Genomic DNA, 9,542 nt, shown 5'->3' with positions numbered 1-9,542 from the left:
TCTTTACAAATTAATAATGCATTTATAACTTTTTATTATCTTCCTATTTCTAACATAACTCACATTTCTACCATTTTGGACAGAGGATAAATTCTAAAGGGCTAATTCTTGGGGTTAAATTATATGGTTTAATATTATTGCTGAAATTGCACCTTGCTTGGTTTCATATTTTCATTTTTATTAAATATTTATTACTCTTCCTTTTTCTGAAAAGCATTACTTAGGTCACATAATTTGTATGTATTCGAATTTTCTTTCAAATTAAATGTATAAAATCTTTTTCCCAGAAATAAATGTATGGAATCATGAGGAAATCTTAACCATATGAATTCCTGAGGCATATATTTTAAGATTTCATATACTTAAATACTTTTAATTAACTCATATTTGTGATGAGGAAACAGCATATCCACAATATCATTTCCACAGTTTACTGAATTCTGCTTTAATTTGACAAACACAAAAATATATGGAAAATGCTCTTAACATGTTAGTGGTAAATGACTAGATATATTGTGTTTTATTACTACTTTGGAGAGATTTAGGAACAATTCCAATTAGGAAAGTATAGAGTACTATGAACAATTGTTTTAGGTATTTTTTTATGATTGGTCTTTTTGAGTATTGTCTGGATCTCCCCAACATCCAAACTTTTGAGAGAGATCCATGGTTATTGTAATAACTCTTCTTTTGGTGATAAGCCATAGGCTAATGTATTCAGCAAAATGTTGGTTTAAGGCATTTAAATGATGTTTCCATCTTATGGCTAAGTCTAATGATTTTCAAGGTTTTTAAAAAATAAAATTATCAAGACCTAGGGGGTACACATAGAAAACTAGAATCATATAAGTTTTGCATTTTTTCATTATGTACTGACATTTTTTCTTTATACATGGTTTGCTTGGCTTAATATATTTTTAAGCAGTGAAGATTATTTTTCACCATAGAAAAAATCATGAAATACCCTATCTAAATCTACATTCTTTCTGGAATTTTTTCTTTTTTGTAGTGAAATGTCTGTGTTATAATAGAAAACTACTGGTCAGGGATTTAGCTCAGTGGTTCCGCTGCCTGCATCACAATGGAGAACTATTAGAAATAATTTTAGAAAATACTTTATGAACATTTATTGTACAGGGTCAGGAAGATTTCAATGCCAAGAGATAAATTCCTTACTATGTCCTCTGATAATTAACTGCAAATTAGTACTGTTCTGTATTTTTAAAAAGTAGTTTTCTTGTGACATTTTTGAATGACAAGGTTTCTTGGGAATTAAAATGCCTTGTTTTATTAAACAATTTTCCTCCAGGCATGTGGATTACAATTCTTTGATTTGTAAGACAGTGTCATCACACTCTAGAAGGCACGAGAGTCAAGGAGATAACATTTCCGCCCTGTAGGCCTATGCAAATATACCCTTGTATGTATAAACAGTGGTAGCATATCTGTGTTGCAAAATAACTGAAACTGTAGATGCATAAAGAAAAACTAGAATTAGAACTTGCATATTTCCCCCAATAGTAAGTACTGTCGTTAGTGCCTAATGAGGGTTATTCTAGCGCCAGCACTCATTGACTCCCAGAGCCGATGAGGTTCATCTTTTTCCAATAATGTATTCAGTGACATCACATCAGTAATATGTTGATGGGAGCATTTATGTCACAGTGATCACCATATGATATAAATTAAAGCTATTTTTGTTCTCCATGGAGCAGCTTTACAGAATATTAGTTCATGTATATGTGAATACATGTACTTTTAACAAAATGAGATCATACCTTCTATATACCTTATTCTGCAACTTACTATTTTTTGTCAATAATTTCCATCATTCTATTTAAAGAATTAATCAACCACAATCATTTTTAATTGATATAAAATATATTATTGGATTTATTTGACCTACTTATCATATACGGTTTGATAATCTTTTTACACCTTCAAAAGATGTTTATAATTTAAAAGGTCAGACATTAGAGCACTTCTATTTAGCACAGCTACATTTGCCTTCATTATTCTCTTCCTGGTATATTGGATTCCTGGCCATTAAGTTATTTATGTATCAGAGGCAGTGTAGGGTAGTAGTTAATGACTGGAATCCTGAAGCTAGTGACTAGGTAAGTTATAACCTTATTCTTCCTTGTATATTTACTTTATATATTAAATGGTAGTAACAAAGATCATTGCTAATTGATTGTAAAAATTCATATTTCTCACTTCCTTATGCCTTTGCTCTATCCTACAATGTCAGTTTACTTATAAGCTTTGCTTTCTTTTCTTAGTAGCACATAGATGTGGATCATTGTAGGTCTTCTAATCAACAATTCAATAGATTCTAAGCTCAACTAAGTTGTGATATAGTTATTTTGTTCATAGGTTGATATGATGATATCTATGTATCATCATCTCTATCTATAACATATCCACATGTATACCTACTCTGTATCTATCTATCTATATTTATGGGCATACTTCTGTATAAACCTAGAACACAGAAAATAATTAGCAATAAGTATTTTTCACATCAATAATACTTAGTAGAGAAAGTGAATTTTTAATTGAATTTTTTTCAGTTAATGTTCCATCAAATTATATGGTCCGTTGAAACTATTTCAGCAGAGCAATTGAATCAAAATTAAATAATGCTTTTGAAAAAGGGTCCATATTCTTTTGTGGAATGAATGATTATAAAGAAATAAAGAACTTTTCTGTGGATTTTTTAAAAAGAAAAAGAAAAGAGCACGAACAAAACTCATAGCAAACAAGCACTCCTTACAGTATCGCTAAGGAATTCTGTCTGTAATTAGTATCTCTAATGAAGATTTAATTTTGTAAATTGGGCACCATTAATGAAGGTGATTACTAAAAGGAGCTGTATGATGCTGGACCAAGCATTTAAAATGACATATGACTTAAATTTCATATTGACTCAATAATGGAAGTTCCTTTTTACCATAAACATAAGTGCCTTATTAACCTCAGAGCCACAATTAGGAATAGTTTTTTCATTTTTTTATTTTAAAATTCCAAATGTTGCCCTGAGAGTTGTAAATTTGGTGAATCTTTCCTAAAATATTCAATCAATTTCAAGAAATCCATGAGAGAGTACATAAGAAGTTAAGCTAAAACATTTTCTAGACCTTAAAATGAATGTAAAATAGCAGTTGATGAATGTCACATGTAAACATTTCTGAGGCTGAGCAGGATTGCCGTGAGTTTGGGGCCAACCTGAGATACATAGTGAGTTTAAGATCAGCTTGGTCTCCTCAGCAAGAGACCCTGTCTCAAAAACCAAACTAAAAAAAAGAACATAAATTTACTTGATAACCCACAAAAATTAATATAGATGCACTTTATTCATTTAGACTGTTTTATATTTCTATTTAAAATCTAAATATTATGTACTCTTTCCACAGGTCTTGTAAATGTGTTAGAGCAGATCTAAAAATACTTTGTTGTTACCTACTATAAAATGATTGTTGTGTTTGCTCTTATTTTACCCAATAATGTGTTAGGTTAAAAAACAACAACAACAACAACAGAGAGTGTTATGCCCATCCTACTCATTTCATGAAGAGTGAAATCAAGCTCCGGAATATACTAATGCCATGGAACAAATAAGCAGACACAGTATCACTATAGTAATACAACCACTAGGCAACTGGTATTTGGCTAAAGTTTCCATGGTGATTGAGTCTGTAAAGCTATGGGTAATCCCATCAAACAATTAATTCAAGTTAAGGGAAAATTGCAAACCTATTACTATCTTGGGATCAGGTTAGGCAAAAAACAAAAAGAAAAGAGTAACTTTCTTAGATTCATATCTTAGTGGATGTAACAGGAAAATAGTAGTAAAGAAAATGTGCTTCTTTTGATTAGCCAGGAATGCTGCTTGAAGCACACATTTGCAGTTTATGTTTATATCTTCATCACCATGAATTGCTACTTCCCCCTCATTTATTGTCTATTAATTTGGGAAAACATCTCAGTGATGCTTTAAAAACACTGTTGGAAATCAGTTCTGGTACAGTACTTTAATTTATATATGAAGCGATAAAGGAATGAGAGATGAAATTGCCTTGAAATTGTTATAAAGGTAGATCAAGCACATATTTTTTTGAATTCAAGTTCATGATACTTTGCCTGTGTGTTTTTGCCATCCATGGATACAAATTATATTTTTTAACTGATGATATTGTCATCCAAACAACTTCAAGAAAATCTTAGAAAATAAGTGATACAGAAAAAGATATTTTATGAACGAAGATCAGAAACAATTGTTCAACAAATTGACAGTAGCCTTTTATCATACAACTTGACCATACTAAATCACTAATTTATTTATTTATTTTTTCTTTTCTTTCCTTTTGGATCCGGGGATCAAACTCGGTCCTTGCAAGGCAAGCGGCAGAACCACTGAGCTAAATCTCTGGCCCCCTAGTTTCTTATCAATACCAGAAAAAATATTTTTAAAGCTCCATTGAATTGAAAAATTTTAAAACTCATTTTCAGGTGTCCTCTGAAAGAAGTCGTGAATGCTTGTGAATATGAACTTATGGTGTATTTTCTCTATATATGCATCTGTCAAACCAAGTTCAGTATTATTAAAATAAAGATTCTCATAGCATTTTGTGAAGCCTTATAGTTATTGTATAATTGGTCACTGAACAAATTTTAACTTTATCAGACAAAACTTTAAATTTAGATGATTACTGTAATGTACATATCACACTGAAAGAATCTATAACTAAAATTACAATAACCACATTTTCAATAAAAATTATGGAGTTGCATTGAAGTAATTTTATAAAGGCTTTAAAATACTTAATAAATCTGTGCTGTCATTGAAAAAATAGGTTATGTAAATTACTAAATTTCATTTTCATAAAATTCCAAAGTATCCTTAGCATCAATAACTAAAGTGATATATTTATTTACTAATTCCTCAAGATATTTAAATTTCCTAAAACAGTTTATTATCTTTATAAAATCCAGAGAATGACTACGTAGTGAACACATTTTAAGAGACATCAATCCTCCAGAAATAGGAAATTGGAATTTAAAGGCTTATTGAAAACTTATCTCATGTGAAATCTTTGTGTGGGATACCCTTAATCTACTTGTTATAAGAGGTATAGAAATCTAGAATGGAAAGTGTTGAGAAAATACAGATAAAAACAAAATCTCTTGCTAATGCAGGCAAAATTATGGCAAGAAGTAGTTGAGAAAAAATGTTTTATTATTAAATAAGCATTAAACCATATCCCGATGTTCTTCAGAATTAATCCACTAAAAAAGATCCTGAAGACAAAAAAAGAAATCTTAGTGTTTTATATAGCCAAGCAGATATAATTCATTGTATACATTTCATAAGATAAATAATAACAAATATTTAATTATGAGGGCTCATCGGTATCATTTTTCCCCAGTATATCCTAATTCATCTGATGGTTAATATAATTCTTATATTTATAAAAAGAGGCAGATTTGGAAGCCAAGTGCCAGATGGAGTTGGATTCCTACAAACTCATAGAAACTGGGACATAGGGCACTATCTTTCTGAATGATTTCAAACAAATGGTTTCTGAGCCCTTGAGAAATATATTCTTGGGTTTTAAACCTAATGAGAGGCTTATTTATCTTTGAAAAATATTTAAAGATATCTCAAAGGGAAAAAGAAAGAATACATCTATACAATTATTATTTTCCTAAAGCATATGCCATAAGAAATGGAATGAGGAGAGATATTCTCACTTTGAAAAAATAAAGAAAATATTTCAATTTTTAATTTGTATTTTATTTATAATAGGGATAAATATATATCTTTTGAATAGTGTCTCAAATAAATATTTTTGAATTGCAGCTTTCTGATCTCAATCTGAAAGTTAGATGACTTAAATTTATAAATATAACATTTAATATAAATTCAATTATGATGTTTTGATATTTCTTCCCTTTTTGAGAGTGTTTAGTGTCTCTGTACAAGTATAAAAACATATCTATATTTATTTTCCCAGGGACCAAACTATTGATTACCTCATGCAGAGAATCCTCCCATCTTTAGGGTAGTTTTGATTAATGGACAGTATAAAAAATATAAAAAAACAGTGATTTTCAAGTATGTATAAATAACTTGGAGCTCTACTATATCAATAGGATTTTCTATTAAAATCAGTGTATCATTGTTATAAGACTGATTTTTCCTTTATGAACTCAGACATGATCCAAAGAGAATTTCAAAATAATTTTATTTACATATTTAGAAGTACTTTAAATAGTAAGAATAAAACTGGAATTAGAATGAAACATTCTGATTGACATCAAAGAAATATACTTATGTAAATTTTATACTGTATTTTCTCTTTTTAAAAATTAATTTTATTGATACATTTAAGGTATACAATATAATGACATTCATCATTGGAAATTTGTACCTTTACATGATGTTATCTTGGTTCTTATTTTTTCCCCATTCCCCTGCCCTCCCTTCAACCCCTCCACCCCTCCCTATCTACAAAGACTTTGTTTCCATTTTTTTCTTTTTCTTCTATTAATTCAATTCCCTTCTTCTTTTCCCCTCCCCCATTCCCCTTCCCCTTTACTCCTTTTCTTCCTATTAAAATAAATAGGACACATATGTGTAAATATGGAATACTATCTCTAGTGTGAGAAACAAAGTGTAAATAAGGACTAAAAGGTACAGAATAGATAATTTGGGTAAATTCTCATATATTTTAGAAATAAAATTAACTAATATGTTAATCAAGCAGATAAATATTGCATAGGCAACAATTATGAATCCATAATTATATTTCTGGGACAAGAAAGAACATTTAATAATTTTAAAAGACATTAAGCTCTACATCATGAAAAAAGCACAAGAATAAAGTAATATTCTTGGAAGGGGAGGCGAAGAAGAGCAAATGGCAGAGGATGCTGATGCCGACTGTATTTATTCCTATAGTGAAATAAGTGCAGAGTTAAGCGTACAGTTTTATGAAGTTTGATGGGTCAAGACACTTTGTCACCCAGAAACCTAAGATGTGAAGCATTTCTGTCTTTCAAGAAAGTGATCTGCTATATATTCTCAGTTTATATTTCTGTCTTTGGAATCAATCACCTTATTTCTATCACCACAGATTACTTTTTGCTCTAGAATTTCATATAAATGTCACATATGATAAGTATTCTTATATCTGGCTATTAGTGCACGCAATTATCTTTGACAGTTTTCGTCCCCGCCTGTCTCCCACTTGCTCTTCTTTCCTTTGTCCCTGGTTCCCTTTCTCTCCTCCCTTCTACTTTCACGTTCTTGCTCTGTCTCTGTTCCCATCTGTCTGTCTGTTTCTCTCTCTCTCTCATTTTTTCTTGCTTTCTTTTAGATCCCACATGCGATATTTGTCTTTCTGGGTGTGGCTTATTTCAGTTAAGGTGATGATCTCCAGTTCCATCCATTTTTCCTACAAAAGTCTTGATTTTATTGTTTTTATCTTGAATAATACTTATTTGAATAATACTGTATTGTGTATATGTGGTGCATTTTCTTTATCCATTCAACAATTAAGATGTTTTCCTACCTTACTTATTGTGAACATACATATAGTTATGCAGGCATCTGTATAGTATGCTGACTTGAACTCTTTTGGGAATATACTACAAAATGATAGAGCTAGGTCAAATGATAACTCTATTTTTAGGTTTTTGAGGAAACTCAATACTGATTTTCATAGGGGCTATACTAATTTACATTCTTACCAATGGTGTATAAGGGTTTATTTTTCACCCCATTTATTTGGCTGACATTGTTGGTGAAATTGCTGAATCATATACATAAGCTACGCATGCTTTTAAATTTATGAGTCAATGCTATGCTCTTTTCCAAGTTATAAACGTTTTATGATTAGAAGAAATGTGCAAAAGTTCCATTTATTCCATATCTCTTGTCAGTGTTTGGTTATGTCAGCTTTTCTATATTTGATACTCTTCTACATACTTAGTTGGTATATGACAGTTTCTTTTTAAAGTTTAAATTTGTACTTCCCCCAAACCTAAAAATATATTAAAAACCCTTTGTCCTATGTATATATACACATACATTTGAATAAATACATATATATATATGTCATATACATATATACATATATAGATTTTTGTCCTGCTGATCTTTTCATTTTGTTAATTATGTTTTAGGTACATAAAATCTTTGAATTTCAATGAACAAGATTTATTAATAGTTTTTTTCTGTGCTTATTCCTTTCTGTGTTCTATAAGACAAATTTCTGCCTCCCTTAAATATTTTTCAATAGAAGCATCGCTTCTCAGCCTTTTGGCTAAGATCAAGTGTAGTATAGAAGCTTTATATGTTTACTCTTATATTTAAGTCTATGAACTATATAAAATATTTTTTGTTCATGGTATAAGTTGAGGGTAGAATTTTTTCTGGATTTATAGTTTATATGTGTTGCTTCATTTCTAAATATTGGTAGATGATACAGATATCTTACTTTTTATTTTAGATGCAATTGTATTTTTGCCTCAAAGACTATTTGCTATATACCCCATTCATTGGAGAAGTTTATAAACTTAATTGTAGGCTGGAACATGACCTTTCTAGTTGAACATTCCAAATGAATTTGAAAGTATCCATTTTGCCATTGTATGTCTAATGTTCTCTAAAGGTTCATTACATAGGTTACATTGGTTGATAATGCTGATGTAAATTTTTAAATATCATATAAAATCACCGAGTTTATAATATATGTCACTGAAGTTTTTTTTTTTTACAAAACAGCTCTTCTGTGAATTGCTGAATGTTTAATATTCCAACAATTATTGTGATTTTGTCTAATTCTCTTTTTAATCTGTTCAGCTTTTGCCTTGTATCATTCGATACTTTGTTGTTAGCTTTATGTACATTTAGGACAGCTATGTCCTCTTGATTATTAATCCTTTGTATCATTTGTAAAATGACTTTATTAATGGTATTTTTTCTCCTTATATATCCCGGGCATATATAATCAGAATTTTCAGAGTATATTTTCTTCTATCCTTTTTTGTCTAAATTTTTTAGCCTTTTATATTTATGGCTAATCTCTCATGAATAGCATATAGTTGGATCTTGCATTTTCAACCCAACCTAACAATATCTACATTTTTTCTTTTTGAGGGGTTAAGGAAAAAGGACTTTCTAATTTAATAATATTTCCTGTAATTATTGATACTCTTTGTTTAAATAAATCATTTTTGTATTTTTATTTTTTTCTATGTGCTCTTGGGATGTTTCATATTCTTTTCTATAAATCAAACATTTTATTATAATTTTATTTTTTACATTTTAATGAATTTTCTGTTTTTATGGTTGGCTCAAAACACCAATAATAAGCATTTTCAATGTATCACTAACTGTAAATTAATGTAGAAGTTCATGTAAAATTTAAGAAGCTCACAATTGTATACATTCATTCATTCTAATACTTCTTTTGTGCTACTGTTATCAGGTATTTTACTTTAACATATATTATAACTCACATGATAATTATTGT

At 29.6% G+C, this 9,542-nt stretch overlaps 1 pseudogene; it reads left to right on the top strand.

Annotated features, from left to right (window-relative positions):
• Positions 1-8,310: 8,310 nt before the first annotated feature.
• LOC117286709 lies at positions 8,311-8,395 on the top strand (annotated as a pseudogene).
• Positions 8,396-9,542: the final 1,147 nt, after the last annotated feature.

Source organism: Fukomys damarensis, unplaced genomic scaffold (genome assembly GCF_012274545.1).
Source record: "Fukomys damarensis isolate Sample0158 unplaced genomic scaffold, DMR_v1.0_HiC HiC_scaffold_2, whole genome shotgun sequence".
NCBI lineage: Eukaryota > Metazoa > Chordata > Mammalia > Rodentia > Bathyergidae > Fukomys > Fukomys damarensis.
Note: the sequence above shows the minus strand (reverse complement) of the source record. Positions and strands in the feature narration are given on the sequence as shown.